The sequence below is a fragment of the Phyllostomus discolor genome, chromosome 10 (assembly GCF_004126475.2).
Source record: "Phyllostomus discolor isolate MPI-MPIP mPhyDis1 chromosome 10, mPhyDis1.pri.v3, whole genome shotgun sequence".
Classification (NCBI taxonomy): Eukaryota; Metazoa; Chordata; class Mammalia; order Chiroptera; family Phyllostomidae; genus Phyllostomus; species Phyllostomus discolor.
The window spans coordinates 77,624,749-77,641,131 of record NC_040912.2 but is presented as its reverse complement, the minus strand read 5'-3'; positions in this window follow the sequence as shown (position 1 = coordinate 77,641,131).

Sequence of the window (16,383 nt, the reverse complement as noted above, 5' to 3'; positions counted from 1 at the left end):
TCCTTTAATCCAGGCCTGAATTCCACACATTATTAGGAGTAGCTGGAGACCTTCCTGGGGAGGCGAGCACCTGCCCCCCCCCCCCCCCCCCGCATCGGAGTGCCACCTGCAACCCAGGCCCAGGTGGCACCTCCCTCTCTCCTCCTTGGCCAGGTGGGCTGGGCAAGTGAGCTGGCCGGGCCACTCCCTGGCCGTCTCCCCCCAGCACCCGGCAGCCAGGCACTTCCACTCTGAGTCCAGCCATCTGGGTTCACCCACGTTGGCAGACCCGGAGCCAGTCTCATCTTCACCTGATTCCACACCCCTCCTACATTTCTCCCACATTTCTGTCGTTCAGTCACTTCAAAACTTTCAATCTGGCTGCCGTGGCTCAGTGGATTGAGCGCCAGCCTGTGAACCAAAAGGTCACCGGTTCGATTCCCAGTCAGGGCACATGCCTGGGTTGTCGGCCAGGTCCCCAGGTGGGGGCATGTGAGAGGCAACTGCTCCATGTATCCCTCGCACATGAGTGCTTCTCTCCCTCTCTCCCTTCCCCGCTCTCTAAAAGTAAATAAATAAAATCTTAAAAAAAATTTTTTCTAGGCTCCTGGGTTAAAATCTCAGTCACATTCCTGTGTCCTTCCCATCCGGCAGGGCCTGTTCCCCGGACCGCAGCCCCCTGCCCTCAGGTTGGAGCCGGCCGACAGCTGCCCGGGGCCCCGGAGTGCAAGCCTCCAGCACCCGGCTGCCAGAGTAGTAGTGTTCAGCCGGCACTGTGGGCTGGCGCTGCCCTGGTCCAGAGCCTTCCACGACCCCTGGTACTGGCTGTGTCAGATCTGAGCTCATTTGTCTCACTCTCCAGGTGCAGCGGCACTTAGGTGACGTCATACTCCACTCTTCCCACAGGTGTTGCCTCTGCCCCAGCCAGGTGCCCCCCCCCCGCACTATCCCCACCACAGCAGGCTCTTGTGGGTCCCCACGCCCCTGCTCGACCTGGCCTGCAGGCCAGAAACAACCGTCACTTCTCCTCTCCCTCCTTGCCAAGACTTCCTTTGCCTCCAAGTCCCAGCTTTCTGTTAAGTCTTCATAATGCTTTCCAGTCACTCATTTACTCAGCCCATGTTCACCGAGCACTTACCATGGGCCAGGGTCTCACTGCCAGCCGCCCCCTCTGGGCTCCAGCGCAGAGTAACTTCTGCCCCTCGCCTCTGCATGGAACCCCCCGAGGGCTCCCACTATGGCACCACGACAGGTGTGTGGCCCTCCCCCACGTCAGAAGCCCCCTGGGGCTGTGGCTCCTGCCCGTGTGGACTTTGTCACAGGTGGCAGTGGTTGTGTTTTTGTTCGGAGGGCTGGCCTAGGACGGCCAACTCTTTGTTTCACCAAATACAACGTACCATCTTTTCCTTACCATGATGTCACAAACAAAAGCACATTTTAACACTAAGAAAGGAACCCCTAGGAAAGTAGGAAGAAAGAACCTCAGACTAAAGGATAATCCTTGAAGAAAAAGTCACCACATGTTTCTGTTTCTTCATTTCAGAACATAATCTCAGAATAAAAGGATAGTCCCCTCAATGCAATAAATTTAGCAAGTTGAAAAATGCTGTTTCCTTTTATTCGGTGGACAAGGGGATGGCCAGCATCCATCCCCGTGTCTGGGAGCCTTTCCGTCCCTCTCCAGGTGAGCTCAGCTCTTGAGGGACCGGCGCTGGTGCTGGGTGTCTTCGGTTGCCACCTGCAGAAGCCACCGCGAATCTCCTGGCACAAGATCCAGCCTGGGAGTGAGGGACGTGGCTGGCCGGGCCATGGTGACCCCACACCCACACGGCCATCCCTTTAGACTCTGGGTCGCAGGGCCCGAGCTTTTGCCCCTCTGGAGGCACACAGACATTCTTGACGGTGACTGCGTCCTGCTTCGGGGTGGCGAAGTCCAGGAGCCTCCGGGGGGGCAGGGGGCTGGGGGCAGCTGCAGTGCTGGGCAGAAGCAGGAGTCCAGTGGGTCCCAGAAGCTGACGCCCCACCCCAGGGCCTCAGGGCTCTGGCTCCGAGCCAGTCAGGAGCCGAGCTGGGGGTGAACCCAGAGCCTCTGTCCCCCACCCCGGATGCTGCCCTCTCTCATCCTCATCAGACCTGGCGTCTTCGGGAGAGAAATACCCATGGAACTTTCCAGGACTCAGCCCTGGACCCCTCCAGCCACTTCCATAAAAAGTTATTGCCGTTGGACGGGGAGAGAGCGAGAATTTTTCCAAAGGATGTATGTGTGTATTGTTGGGAGCAGCAAGCGTCGCGGTGAACTCCAGGTCACGGCGCAGCCTGACAAATGGCAGGAAGTTCAGGACTCGAGCCTCGCATTTTTGCACAAAGACCTCGCAGCCCGGCCAGGTGAGCTGGGCTCGGGGACTGACAGTGGGCCGCCGCCCGGCACTTCCTGCCCTTTGTTGGCCCGTGTGACAGCCTTCCCGGGGCTCCAAATGGCCTTTCTTGCGTGCCTGGCTCCTGGTCGTTATTTATGGAGAGGAGCTCCTCAATATAGAAACGGGTGGGCCCGGAGTCAGCAGCAGGATGTGGGAAGGCAGACTGGCAGGGTGCCCACCTTGGGGGCAGGGTCGACGAATTAAAATACTGTGGCCGTATACACCCAATAATAAACCTGCCTGGTATTTATATACCTGATGAGCTGTTCCCCCCGCTCTCCTGGCACGTTCCAGGGGCTCCCAGCTGCCCGTGCCCCAGCCCCGCGGCTGGCACCACCCCTCAGCCCGCCTGGCCTGGCCTGCCTTCGCCTGCCTCGGGGTGGATCTGCCTGGCCCGACCCTCAGAGTCAGCATGGGCTCCCAGGAGAAAGGGACCCTTTCTTCCCACCATAGGAAGACCTTTGTTGTCAGCTTCCTCAGGGTTCTTCTTTGCTTCCAGACAGCTGGCCTGTGGGTTTGTTGCGACGGTGCACGCCACGCAGGGCCCCTCTAAGTGCCTGATCTTTTCTTCATTCTATCCTTTACAACAGCGTGATTCTCTCTCTCTAAGAGGAATCACACCCGTTCCTGAGGTCTCAGACAGAAGTCGTGAAACAGAACCCGAGGTTTTCTTGGGAACTCGGGGTCTTGGTTCGGCATCCTGCGTGGGCAATAGAAAGCACCTGGGGCCAGGTAGGACCAGGATCTGGGGGCCATTCATTCGCCACTCTGCCTGGCTAGCTGTGTGACTTCAAGCAAGTTCCTTCACCTCTCTGGCTCTCGGAGGGAGGCCTGAAAACTCGAACTGTTCATCTTCATTCACATGATGTATGGGACCATGATTTGTTTTGTACCCAGGGGTCACGGAGTGATGTCAATACAAAGGTTATTAAGGCACAAGAGGTGATTTGTCTCACACACTTAGCCACAGCTGACTTTGAGTTCTCATCATTGTCTCCAGTAGATTTCCTTTACTCCAACCTGGTTTTTAGGCTCCTTTTACACCCCTGTTTATAGACCCATCCACAGGAACAACTCCGTCTTTCAAGCCGGTGACTTCTTTTTTTTTTTTTTTTAAGATTTTATTTTTTTATTTATTTTTAGAGAGGGAAGGGAGGAAGATAGAGAGAGAGAGAGAGAAACATCAATGTGCAGTTGCTGGGGGTTATGGCCTGCAACCCAGGAATGTACCCTGGCTGGGAATCGAACCTGGGATACTTTGGTTCCCAGCCCGCGCTCAATCCACTGAGCTATGCCAGCCAGGAAGCCGGTGACTTCTTAATCTACTAGAACCACGTGTGATTAAGAATGAACAGGCTCAGAGTAAATACACGAGTTCATGTTTTATGTGTGTACTTTGTGGCCTATTTCTAACTAATTAATGACTTTTTTTCCCTCCTAGTTCTTGACTGTGTTCCAGCCAGAAGAGTTGTTGGAAAGGTGAGATTTGAACCAGAGAACCATCGTTTCTACTTAAAATTCCCCTGGACTGAGAGTCGGCCTCATCCAAGTTTGTTTCTGGTCTAGGCCAACTGGCCAGGCCTGCACGCTTGTTTGACGGACTCCTGCCCCTCCTCCTGCTCCCTGCAAACACAGGGTCCCCTCCCTTCCTCCTGGCTTCCTCCCGCCTCACCTGGAGCCCCGTCCCATCACTGCCCCCACCCCGAAGGACAGGAATGAGCATTACTAGATTTCCACCCTCCTCAGAGACGTGGAAGCCTCAGACATTCTAGCCACACAGAGACGCTCCGGGAAGGTGGAGCCCAAGAGATAATAATTAACGTTTGCGTAGACTTCAAAACTGTCCAGATACCATATATTTCACTTAGCCTTCCCGTCCTGAGATAGCATTGCCTGTATGTGGCAGATTAATCAAGGTCGGGTATAGCTGAGTTATTTGCCAGGATCCATTCGGGTGCCCAGGACCCTCCCCGGGGACCCAACCATCTCAGCCAGAGGGGCTGCGGGGATGCTGAGTGCTGGCACCAGGGGTCACCTTCTTCCAAGAGGGTAAAGACACTTACCTTTAAGTACATGGGGAAGGTGAGGAGGAGGTGGGAGGAAGCGAGCACAGGGTCTAAAATAAGACCAGAGCTTCCTGATAAGAATGAGGTCCTTTCCTGTAGATTCTGCTCACTTCAAGGTCAGGTCACTGGGAAGAATCTGGAATTTGGGCATCGGAAGACTTGAGCTGAACCTTGAGCTCTTCTGGTTGTGGGGAAAATTAAACCCCGAGTTTCCTGTTGAATCTCTCATCTACAAAAGGAGAGTGATGATGATAATAATAACAGCAGTAAAAATAACCCAACAGCACGGCAAGCACCCCGTCTGGTCCCTCCTCGCAAGGGGAACTCAAGGACAAGGGAGCTGAACACAGGGAGCTGTTCTTGCAGCATGAATCACAGCACACCAGTGGCTGTCTTCTTTCTTTCGTTGCACGGGTATTCACTGAACACCCGCTGTGCTCTGGGCACAGAGGCAGGCCCCGAGGACGCAAGGACAAAAAAGAAACAAGGCACCCACAGCACCGTGTCCTCGTGAGGCCGTCCCCTGTGTCCCGCCACGGCCCCCTGCTTCCATGCTGCTGGGCTGTGGGACAGCGTGGGCTGATTCTGCAGGCATCGGCGTCCTTCTCGGGACAACTGTCATCACGGGAAGTAAGGGACTTCACCTACATGGAGCACCGGCATCTGACACAGCGCCGGGAACAGAAGGGAGGAACACTATACAGTCATTAGCCCTTTCTCCAAAACCGCCCTCTAATGTCACACCCGAGTCCGAACAGGAGGATTTGGGCTTCTGTGCCCTGGGCTTAGTCAACTGGCTGAGAGACTCACTCCTGCAGCCACCGCTCCCCCAACCCTGTCAGTGCGGATGGACGCAGGCCTCGTTGGGTCTCAGGGTGCGTGTTCTCGCACGTGTGCATCCTTGTGCCTCATCTCTCAACAGGCCACAAGCCCCCAGAAGGCAGGGGCTCACGCGCTGCCTGGTCTCACCGAGTCGCAGCCCTGGCCCCACCGATTTCCCCTCTGGCTCAGCTCCGAAGTGTGAAGTGTTCTGACCTCGCGGCACGGAGGCATGAGGAAGTGCCTATGACACTCAAGTGAAGGAAGAGTAAATTAATAACCTGAGGAACATTCACTTCTCTGTTTTCTCAGACACAACCAGGCTGGGAGTCAAAAAGGGCAACAAAGACTGTAAACGGGCCAGGATTTCCCTGGCTCCGGGTTCCCAGAGCTCCGCCCCGCTGGAGCCCGGCCTTTGACTGGGGGGTGAGCTGCTGAAGAACACAGTTCCCAGTCTGGCCACCAACATCCTGTCCTCCCGCCTGGCTCTGGCCCAGATGGCACCTGTGTGCTGATTAGGACAGGGGCCCCCATGCTCCTGGGCGGGCCACGCCCACCCGAGGGCTTAACCTTCCACGGGCTCAGCAGCCCGCAGGTTCCTGCAGAAATGGCTGCTGTTGCTGCACCCTTGATGGAGCTTCGCAGCCTGGCCTGTTGTTCTAGAACCCAAGCGATGTGTGTGTGTGGTGCTCTCATTCCCTGCCAGTCTGGGGGCTCCTGGACTCTCTTGCAAGTAAAGACCTCTCTCTACCAGCTCGCTATGCACAGAACCAGGCTCAGAGTCCTAGAGGTTTTGGCCTAATTTTCTTCCAAGCCTGAGGGCCCCCCTGCAGTGCCCCCATTGAACCCCCTTCAGTGATAAGGCCTCCTGGGGCCACCTATTTAATTTTTTAAATTGCTTTCAACTGCTAGAAAATTCTTGCTCTGCTCATTCAAGAGATCTTTATAGAAATCATTTCTAAGGTCCAAATCTGGACCTCACTTCTGGGGACAAGCGGACAGGGTCCCTGCTCACAGGAAGCTCCAGTTTAGGGGAAGGGGGACGGATGACAAAGAGTCTACAAATGGTCGTGAGATGGTTTCAGCTAATAAAAAGTGCCACAAAGAAAACGGTGTGACGGTGAGGAAGCCTCCAGCAGGCAAAGGGGGTCGGTCAGCCTTGGGGATGCTGAGGGCAGAGGCTCCGTGGGCCGAGGGCCTAGGAAGTCTGGCCAGGTAGAGCAGTCTGTTGGAATGAACCTTTGCCTCAACTGTACTGAGGAGGGAGAAGAAATGGGGACTCACTTTGCAAGAAAAACTTTTTAGGGCAAGACCTGTTACCACCTCCATTAGCAACACAAAGTTTCTTTTTGTCAAAACCTGTTACCACCTCCATTAGCAACACAAAGTTTCTTTTTGTTTTTTTTAAGGATTGTATTTATTTACTTTTAGAGAGAGGGGAAGGGAGGGAGAAAGAGGGAGAGAAACAATAGTGTGTAAGAGATACATCAATCAGTTGCCTCTGGCACACCCCCAAGTGGGGACCTGGCCTGCAGCCCAGGCATGTGCTCTGATTGGGAATTGAACTGGCGACCTTTTGGTTCACAAGCTGATGCTCAATCCACCGAGCCATACCAGCCAGGGTACAACACAAACTTTCTATCATCACCCTGGCTTCCTCCCCTGCAGCCACTTCTTGCCTCCCACATGCTGATCTTCCTGCCCAGCATGCCCTTCCACCCCCACTCTCTGGCCCTGGCAAACTCCTACTTAACCACTGAGATCCAGCTCAGAATTCCCTCCTCTGAGAAGCCTTCCCAGATTCCCACCTGTAGGCAGAAGTAGCTGCTCCTCCCTGTCCTCCTCTGCCAAGGTGCTTCTCCCCTCCCTCACGGTGACATGAAGAGAGTGGGCTTGGGAGGCATACCCACGCTGGCTCCACCTCACCAGCTGGACTTGGGGTCTTCATTCCCAGGCCTGCTCTAACGAAGTACCACAATCCCCGGTGGCTTAAAATAACAGAAAAGCGTCACTGCCTAGTTCTAGAGGCCAGAAGTCTGAGATCAGGGTGTTGGCGGTTCTGGGGCTCGAGGGAGACCTTGTCTCACGCCTTTCAACTCTCAGCTCCCTGCTGGTGACAGCCGGCAGTCTTTGGCCCTCGGGCACTTCACTCCAATCTCCGCCTCTGTCTTCACGCCGCTGTCTTCTCCCTGTGTGTCTGCCTTCACGTGGCATTCTCCTCTCTGTGTCTCCTCTTCTTGTAAGGATGCAAGTCATGAGGGCTGAGGGACACACTTTACTCCAGTTTGAACTCGTTCTGACTTATCTAAGTACATCTGCAACAACCGTAGTTCCGAATGAGTATGCATGCTCAGATCCTGAGGGTTCGGACCTCCGCAGGTCTTTTTGGGGAATCACAATTCAACCCATAACACCTGGGTAAGTTTAAAGTGTTTCCTCCTCCCTGAAACACACACACAAGTGTATGTCCCTTCTAACGTGAGGATCAAGTGGCCTAATGGGCACCTAATGTCCACCATGGTACACTACAGGCCTGCACGGAGGTGCACGGAGGCTGCTAATGTGCGTACTAACTGGCCAGCGCACTGTGAGTTCTGCCAGGTAGAGACCACGCCTCACTCCTCTTTCTCTTTAATCCATGTCTAGCACACAGTGTGCACTCAAAGAGTTCTCCCGTCTGAATGAGCAGCTGCCATTTTGAAGGCAGTGTTAAGATCAAAGGAAGGATTTTGAACATTTCTGCTCCCGTTCAAGAAAATGTGTTGGGAGAAGAATTAGGCAATGGTTCAGACTTTCTCAGATTAGTTCTTAATATGCTCTAGATACCTAAGAAGTATCTCAAAATTTGTTAAATTATTAAATCAAGAAATGCCTCCAGATTTTATCTCAAACTACCTTCAAATTTTTCTCAAAGATCTTTTCCAAATTCTATGGAAGGCCAGGGAGAATTACTGTTGATTGATCTCTTAATTATGCTTATCCTAAGTACCATATGAGTCCTAGGGTAAATTTAGGAGGTAGCAATGCTGTATTTTTTTATGTTAATTGGGTCCCTTCGTGCAATCAACATGACCAGTCCGTTTATGTACATTTGTAAAACACTTTAGACCATAATTTTATGTGATTATAAAGGTTCCTAGTTCTTTGCTTTGATGATAGCTCCAGTGCTGTCAGCGTTTTGGATGCCACAGCCTTACATCAGGATGGAACCTCCAGCTGCAGCGTTATTTTTATGGAGAAAATACGATTTGCTTCACAATGAGTCATCTTATGCTTAGTTATCAGGGATGAAAAGTAGAGAAAGCTATTGATTCTCCTTGAAAACTTAATTCCACCTTCCCCCTCTCCCACCTGCCTCCTCTCCACTCCTGCCCCGCCTGTCCCCAAGTACCTGGGCTAGGACATGTCTCAACCCATCCTAAGTGGTGACTCTTTGCAGACAGGTTTCCGGTTTTCTGTTATATTCGTCTTGGGGCCAGTTTCTAACAAAGCATGTGCACATAATGGGCTTATTAAATGTGGGAATTCTGACTGATGACTTATTATGTTATTGCATATCCCCACCAGAGAACTCAATCCGTAAAATGCATATATAATATATATTACACCGATATATATTTGTATAGCTAATGCACATATGTGTAACATATACAGGTCTGTACTAGATTGTAGCTAGAACGTGTTATTTTCTGGCACATGCATGAAGTAGCTCTGGAAAAACAGCATGGGGGGTGTGGGGGAGAGCCAGCACATGGGGGGCTGGGTGAGGACAGCAGTCCTCACGTTCCGTTTAGACTTTTTGAGTCATGGGAATTGCCTCCTATTCCAAAAAAAAAGTTTAAAACTGATCTATGTCCATAACCAACAGGCAGATATGCACTTTTTACCCTTGCTGGTGTGTTGCTTAATAAAGCCTTACCCTCTGTATTTCAAGGGTGCACATGTAACTTCGCAGTTAGACCGTAAACTTCTGAAAGTCCAGATCGTTCCTTTCAGTTAGTTTTCTGCCCTCCAGCATCCCAGCTACGCCTCCTGCTGAGTCCCCAGGGTTCCTTGTGACAGAGTCCACTACCTTCGCATTCATCTTTTGTCTCATCAGCAAGCGTTGGTGGAGCTTCTTCTAGGAGCCGGGTAGGCTGTGATAGATGTGAAGTGAGACCCGCCCTCCACAGCAAGGGCAGAGGGAGGGGTGGGGGAGGGACAGACTCAAGGGCCACCATTCATCATAGGCCTGCACGAGCTCTGATGGCAATATGAACACAATGTCACAGGTCGGGGAGGGGAAGCCTCAGAATATAGGCCTCACAGATGAGGCACTACTTTTGAAAAGATTTTATTTATTTATTTTCAGAGAGAAGGGAAGGGAGGGAGAAAGAGAGGGAGAGAAACATCAATGTGAGAGAGAAACATCTATTGGTTGCCTCTTGCACACGTGCCAACCAGGGACCAGCCCACAACCTAGGCATGTGCCCCGACCAGGAATCAAACCGGCGACCTTCGCTTCGGGGGATGATGTTCAACCAAGTGAGCCATGCCGGTCAGGCCAGATGGGGCACTTGGGGCTGATTCTTGAAGAATAGAGGATTCAAGTGAAAAAAACCCCAACTTTCACTTGAAGGGTGCACGTCTTCCAAATAGGTACTGCGGCAGAACGGCCAAGAGTATGCGCAGTTGACCACCTGGGTTTTGAAGCCCAGCTCTGCCACTCACTAGCTGTATGCCTCTAGACAAGTTATTTAGTCATTCCCTTATCTGTCAAATAGGAAGGCAGCAGTTCCTTCCTCCCAGATTGTGTGAAAATTAGATAATGCTTGCAAAGAACTTCATGCAGGGCCTGGCACAAAGTAAGAGCTTAGCAATCCTCAGCTGTGATTGTCAGGTGGACCTGACCCATGACGAAGAGGACGTCTTCAAGGGCTGAGCCCCAGTTAGGAATCTGGAGAGTTCCAGGCTCGCTGCCCTTCCCTGGCCCAAGGCCTCCCCATGCATCCAACGCACTGCAGTTCTCAGGTATGACCTCACCACCTCGGGTGGATTTTTGGTTTCAAGTGTGGAAAGAAAATGCTGAGTCACCGGGGGGACAACAAGGAGACTGAGTTTGGGGGAGGTCCTCAGCATGGAGACCTGGGGTTTGGGGGTGTGGGGGCATCGGGCAGAAGGCGGGATGCCCAGGAGCCTATGTCAGTGGGAACGCTGGACTCAGCAGCGCAGAGACAGACCTGTGCTCTTTCCATCCTGTAGGAGGCGGTAGCTGTTACAAAGTGAAGGCCTGGAGCTCTTTATGGGGGATAGTCCCCAGGTAGCGGGTCTGCCTGATCCTGGGCCCAGGCTTTCTTATAAAGAGCCTGATCTGCCCTGGCTGGTGTAGCTCAGTGGACTGAGCGTGGGCTGCAAACCAAAAGGTCGCTGGTTTGATTCCCAGTCAGGGCACATACCTGGGTTGTAGGCCAGATCCCCACAGTGTGGAGCACACAAGAGGCAGCCAATCAATGTTTCTTTCACATTGACGTTTCTCTCCCTCTCTTTCTCCCTCCCTTCACCTCTCTCTAGAAATAAATAAATAAATAAAATCTTTAAAAAATAAAAACAAGAAAGGAGGGATGAGAGCTGCCCGTCTTAGGGCCAAGGGACAAACCTCTGGGCCCTGACCCTCTTGCTCTCCTACACCTGTCACCACCTCTGGGTTTAGAGGTTGGTGACAGGGCTCCAGTGAAACAGAGGAGGCACCAGAAATTGTTCCTTGATGGTTGGAAGGTTTAAAAAAGCAGCCGCCTGGAGGTGCTCCAGGATCTAACATGGAGTGTTCGTTCCTGGGGCTGAAGAGATTTGCCATGGCTGGTATCAGATACCGACCTGGGTGAGTGAGGTCCGGGAAAGTCTGGTCAAGGACTAAATAACAGTTACTGTGGCAGCTACAAAGAGCATCGTAGTTGTCAAAGTTCTTCAACAACTCTGGCCTTTCTAATTATTTCTGGAGATCAATTCACTTACTGAGCCGGTATTTACTGAGCATCTACAATGGCCAGGCGCGATGCTAGGCTCCGTGGATGTGAGCGTCAACACAGAGATGTGGCCCGTGGCCTCCTGGAGCTTTGAGTGCGGCGGGAAGGCCAGAGAGGTGAGTCCATGCACCAGCCTGCTGTGGAGGGACAGGAGCCGGGGAGGAGCCTTACCCACAGGGTGTCCAACCTGCGGCCCAACACAAAATCGTAAATTGACTTAAAACCACATGAGGGTTTTTTTGTGAATACTTGTCACTATATATTTACTGTGTGGCCCAAGACAACTCTTCTTCTTCCAGTGCGGCCCAGAGATGCTGAAAGGTTGGACACCCCTGCTAGGAGTTTCTGAACTTGTTGTTTTGGTTTTTTTTACCTTCACCTAAGGACATTTTTTTCATTGTTGTTGTTGTTGTTTTTCAAGAGGAAGGGAGGAAGAGAGAAACATCAATGCGAGGGAGAAACATCGGTCAGCTGCCTCCTTTACGGGCCTGGACTGGGGAATGAACCCACAACCTATGTTTGTGCCCTGACTGGGAATAGAACCAGCGACCTTTCGGCTACTGGACGATGCTCCGACCAACTGAGCCATACGGGCCAAGGCTGAACCTAGAATTTTATCCAAGACCCTGAGCTACATGGTTGTCAGGATTCTTTCCGGTTTGAGAATTTGGGACTTCCCATGTGGCCTCTTGGAAAACCACTCGTGATGGCGGGAGGCGGAAGGGTGCCCTATTTCGTCCTCAGCGCCCGCAGCCACCCCTGCACAGGCTAGCGCTCTCCGAGCCGTGGGCTCCGCGCTGTCCCTCTGCTGCACAGAGGCGGGGCACGCAACCCCGGCTGTGCACTGACTGGAAATGTTATCAAAAGGCCCTGGTGACAGGGAAGAAAAATGCTTCAGAGGTTAATGAAGTCATGGGAACCTCGGTGCCAGATCCCAGCCCGTCTCGTGGCTGCCGTCGGTCTGCATCTGAGCCGGCGTGTTTGTCTGTGCGGGTCTGTGGCCCTGCGCCCGTGGGCCCCAGCACGGCTGCGGGAGTTGTACTCCCTCTGTAGCAAGGAAGAAGGCCGGCTGGGCTAGATACCTTTCCTGTACACCTAAGGTCCCCTAAGTGGAGTGTGTCCCCCGAGAGCAGAGGCAATGACAGGGTTGAATACCCCTGGGTGTTGTGCATCAAGCTATGCAGCAGAGTGAATAAAAACCATTAAAAATACCGAGGAATCAAGGCAGTCTGGATTTCACACATCGTGGGCGTGTGGAAGGCAGAGTTCAGGGGCAGTGCCGTGGGAACACTGGGGCTGACCCTGCATTTCTGCTTTTGCAGGTGGTGCGAGTGCCCTCGCGATGCAAAGGACCCAGTGATTAAACGCATGGTCCCGGTGTGTTCAGCTGAAATGCAGGGAGTAGGTTACAGCTCGCGTGCGTTGTAAAGTGAAGTTTCAGTACCTGAAAATGGTAATTCCAGGTCAATTTTTAAGTTGGGCTTTGTTGGGGGGGTTCCAGGGAAGTGTGGGACGGGTTGAGTGGCGGAAGCAATCACTCCTGGAATTGAGAAAAACACTCACCGTCTGTTCCGTCTGTTCCACCTGCACCGTGTGTTTCAGATTGCTCCAAGAGGCAGACGTGTCGCCCTAACCGTGTTTATGAGACACAGCGGGCGGAACAACAGTACAGTGAATACCCTAGTCATTCACACATCCAGTCGCCCCCCGAAGAGTGGAGTCGTGGTGTGGGTTTAGGAGTCAGGCTGCCGGGCCTGAATCCTGACTCCGCTACTTAATAATAGCTGTGGGAACTTAGACCAGTGACTTCATTTCCCCAAGCGACTCAGTTTCCTTATTAATAAAATGGTACTAATAACAGACCTCACGGAGTTGTGGAAAAGACTAAATTCGGCTTTGTATTCAAACACTCCGCTCGTGCTAGCACATACAGGGCAGCAAGGATCAATGGACTCTAGATGCCATTCACCTCATTTTTATTATCAGATGCCAACTACTCAGCCATGCTGAGTATGCAATAGACACACAAAGGAAGTGAGGCTCTTGCCCTCAGAGAAAGAACTGGAGGTCTGTATGTGTGTGTGTAACTAACAGAAAACGTTGGAGGTCAGACAACGAATTAAGGCACGAGCCCGAGGCAAGGGGACCCCAGCAGAAGACATGACTGTGACCTGAGAGGCAGGGGCCAGCTCAGAACAGGCTGCACAATACCCGAGCCTTCAAACACTACAACAGGTGGAGAGCAGCTTAATTCCAGGCACGAGGAGAAACAAAGGAAAAGACTCCAGGGAAAACATAAATTGTCATAGTTGAATCTAAAGCACTGTCTCACTCTCAGTGAGCCAAGAGATTTTCCATCTTCTTGTCGGGTCAGAATTTGGAGGCCTTGAATGCCGTGCTCAGTAATTTGGGCAACAGGATAGCAGACAAGAGTTTGAGCAGGTGAGGGAGAGCATGCATCTGATTCTGAGGACGACACCCTGGTGGCAGGTGGAGGGAAGGCAGGAGAGGGTACAAGATGCAGAGCAGGTGGGGGTGCCGATGGTACAGAGGAGAACCAGACACAACCTTTTCCTCAAGGGGCCCGGAGCTCACTGGAGAGATTGCACACAGGCATGTCAGCATCCACACAATAAAGCTACTTCTACCTTCAGGTGGATGCCAGGGAAATTAAGTTTCGTTTTGTCATCTGCAAAATGAGTTAAAGGTAATGTACCGTCTTTACCTCTCCAGATCTATGAGGATTCAATCACTGTAGGAAAGTGAAGTGTGTAGCGCATGCCCACAATGTAAGCACAGCTCCGTGCAATACCACTCAAGCACACATTCTGGCCCCCGTCGGCCTCCGGGGTGGAAGAAGCTAATTGCAGGCTGTGTTTATTGTCCCAGGCAAAGGAATGCGGGGGATGGTCAGGGGCCGAGTGGGAAAGGAGACTGGAAAACAGGTTGGGGAGTAGGTATCAGCAAGACGGAGCTGAAGCCGGTGCCTCCGCTTCTTCTTTTATTTCAACTTAATTAGTAATTGACTCATATCTCCTCCCCGCCAGGTCCCTCTCCCTGAATCTCTTCCTTTGTTCCTGCCACAGGACCTGTGGACCTGTGAGTTGAGGCTGGACAGCCTGGCACACTAGATGCGTGAACTGTAGATGATCCCGATGGGGAGGCGACAGGCTGTGTCTGGAGCTCTAGACTAGTTCTGGAACCCACCCTGTGTACCAGCTGGATGAGCGAGGACAAGTCAGCTCAACTCTCCAGGCCTTGTTTCCTTCCCATGCGATGAGAGTGTTGGGCCAGCGATCTCTAGTATCCACTGAGCCCCGTGCTGCTGTCTCTGATCCTGAGGTGTTCGGGAATTCCGAGGCTCAAGGTCAGGTACTAGGCTGCGTCCTGAGGGCCCTGGTACAAGCAGTTCCACTGCACTTGATCGGGGCGTGGACGGGGTGGGGGGAGAGGACAGGCTGGTTTTCCACCCTGGGAAAAACCTCTTTACCTGCGGCTCTGGAGCACAGCCTGCTCTTCTGACCCAGAACGCGAGGCTGTCAGAGCAGGAAAATGCCTGAGCAAGAGCCGCGCTGGCTAAGAGCGCAGGCTCTGGGCTCCTGGCAGGATGGAGAGCACTAGGAAGACGTGGGCAGTGGAGCCGTTCTGCTGATGCAGGAACATTATCTCCCATTTAGGAAGCTGGTCAGCTAGATATCACGCACTCCCTCACATTCTCGCAGTGATTCTACAACACTGATGTAGTTAATTATTTTCTAGGGGCTGCAGCTCAGAGAGGTTAAGTAACGCCCAAGGTCACACAGCCACTGCACGCTGACCCACTGACAGATTCGCTCCAATGCCGATATTCATCCGCCACAGTGAAGAGTGTCTCACCCTCGTGCCATTGGGGATGGTTTCTTTGGCCTGAGCTCAGTCCTTGTCTCTCTGCTTCACATCCCATGTCCTGGAACTTCTTTCCACTGGCTTCTCCCTCTCGGCTTATGACCATGGACGCTTCTCCCATTATAAAACAAATTGATGCCCACACACCTTCCCCTCTACCCCACATTTTCCTCCTTCCTCTCATGCCCACACCTGAGGCCTCCAGTTCTCCATCTTCGTCACTCCCCCACCCAAGTCATTGCACGTCACTGAGGTCACCCTGGGTACATTCCCAATGGCGCTTGCATTGTCAGGCCCAGTCATTAGGTTTCCGTCCTTGCAGCAGGTGACACCCACGGCCACCCCCTTCTTACGAAAACATTCTTCTCCCTCTGTTTCCATGCCGCCCTTCTCTCTTGGTTACCTCCTCCGCAGTCCCTCCTTCTCCGTCTCCCCTTCCTCAGCTCGCTCTGTAAAGTTTTAAGTATAATTATTTTTTAAAAATTTGTATTTATTGATTTCAGAGAGAGAGGAAGGGGGAGGGGAGAGAGAGAGATTGATTGATTGCTGTTCTACTTATTTATGCATTCTTGGTTGATTCTTGTATGTGTCCTGACCAGGGATCGAACTTACAACCTTGGCGTATTGGGATGGCGCTCCAACCAACTGAGTCACCCGGTCTGGGCGATTCTGCCTCCAGTCTCTTGCCACTGCAGAGTACTCCAGGTTATCCCCCACATTCCTGGCTGCAACCCCCGCCTGCACATTGATGGCTCTCTGATTTGTATTCCCAGTCCTGACCTCAGGTTTGAGCTTCCATGTCGCAGACATAACTTCTAGACATGGCCTCTGGGGGCCCCAGGGCGCTTTAGAGCTAACACAACCCAAAATTGGGCTCACAGTTTTCTTCTCCCCAACTTGCTTCTCTTCCTATGTCCTCTAGCCCAGTTAGTGACACTCAGCCACCCTGGCACTCAGGATAATCTATCCAGTAGTCCAGGCGGGAAACCTGGATTCCTAGACACCCGCCATGCCTCAGGCCCCCAAAACAGCACACGCCACGTCCATGTCCAATAGGTCACTAATCCTTCTGCCCCTCAGCACCCCCTCTTTCCCACTGCCACTGACCTCGGGCCCCTCAGCCTCTCCCAGCGCTGTGCTCACCTCGTCTCGAAACCTTCAGTCTCATGCAGCTGGAGGGATCTTGCTCCTGTGGAAAGCTGGTCTTCTCTCTTC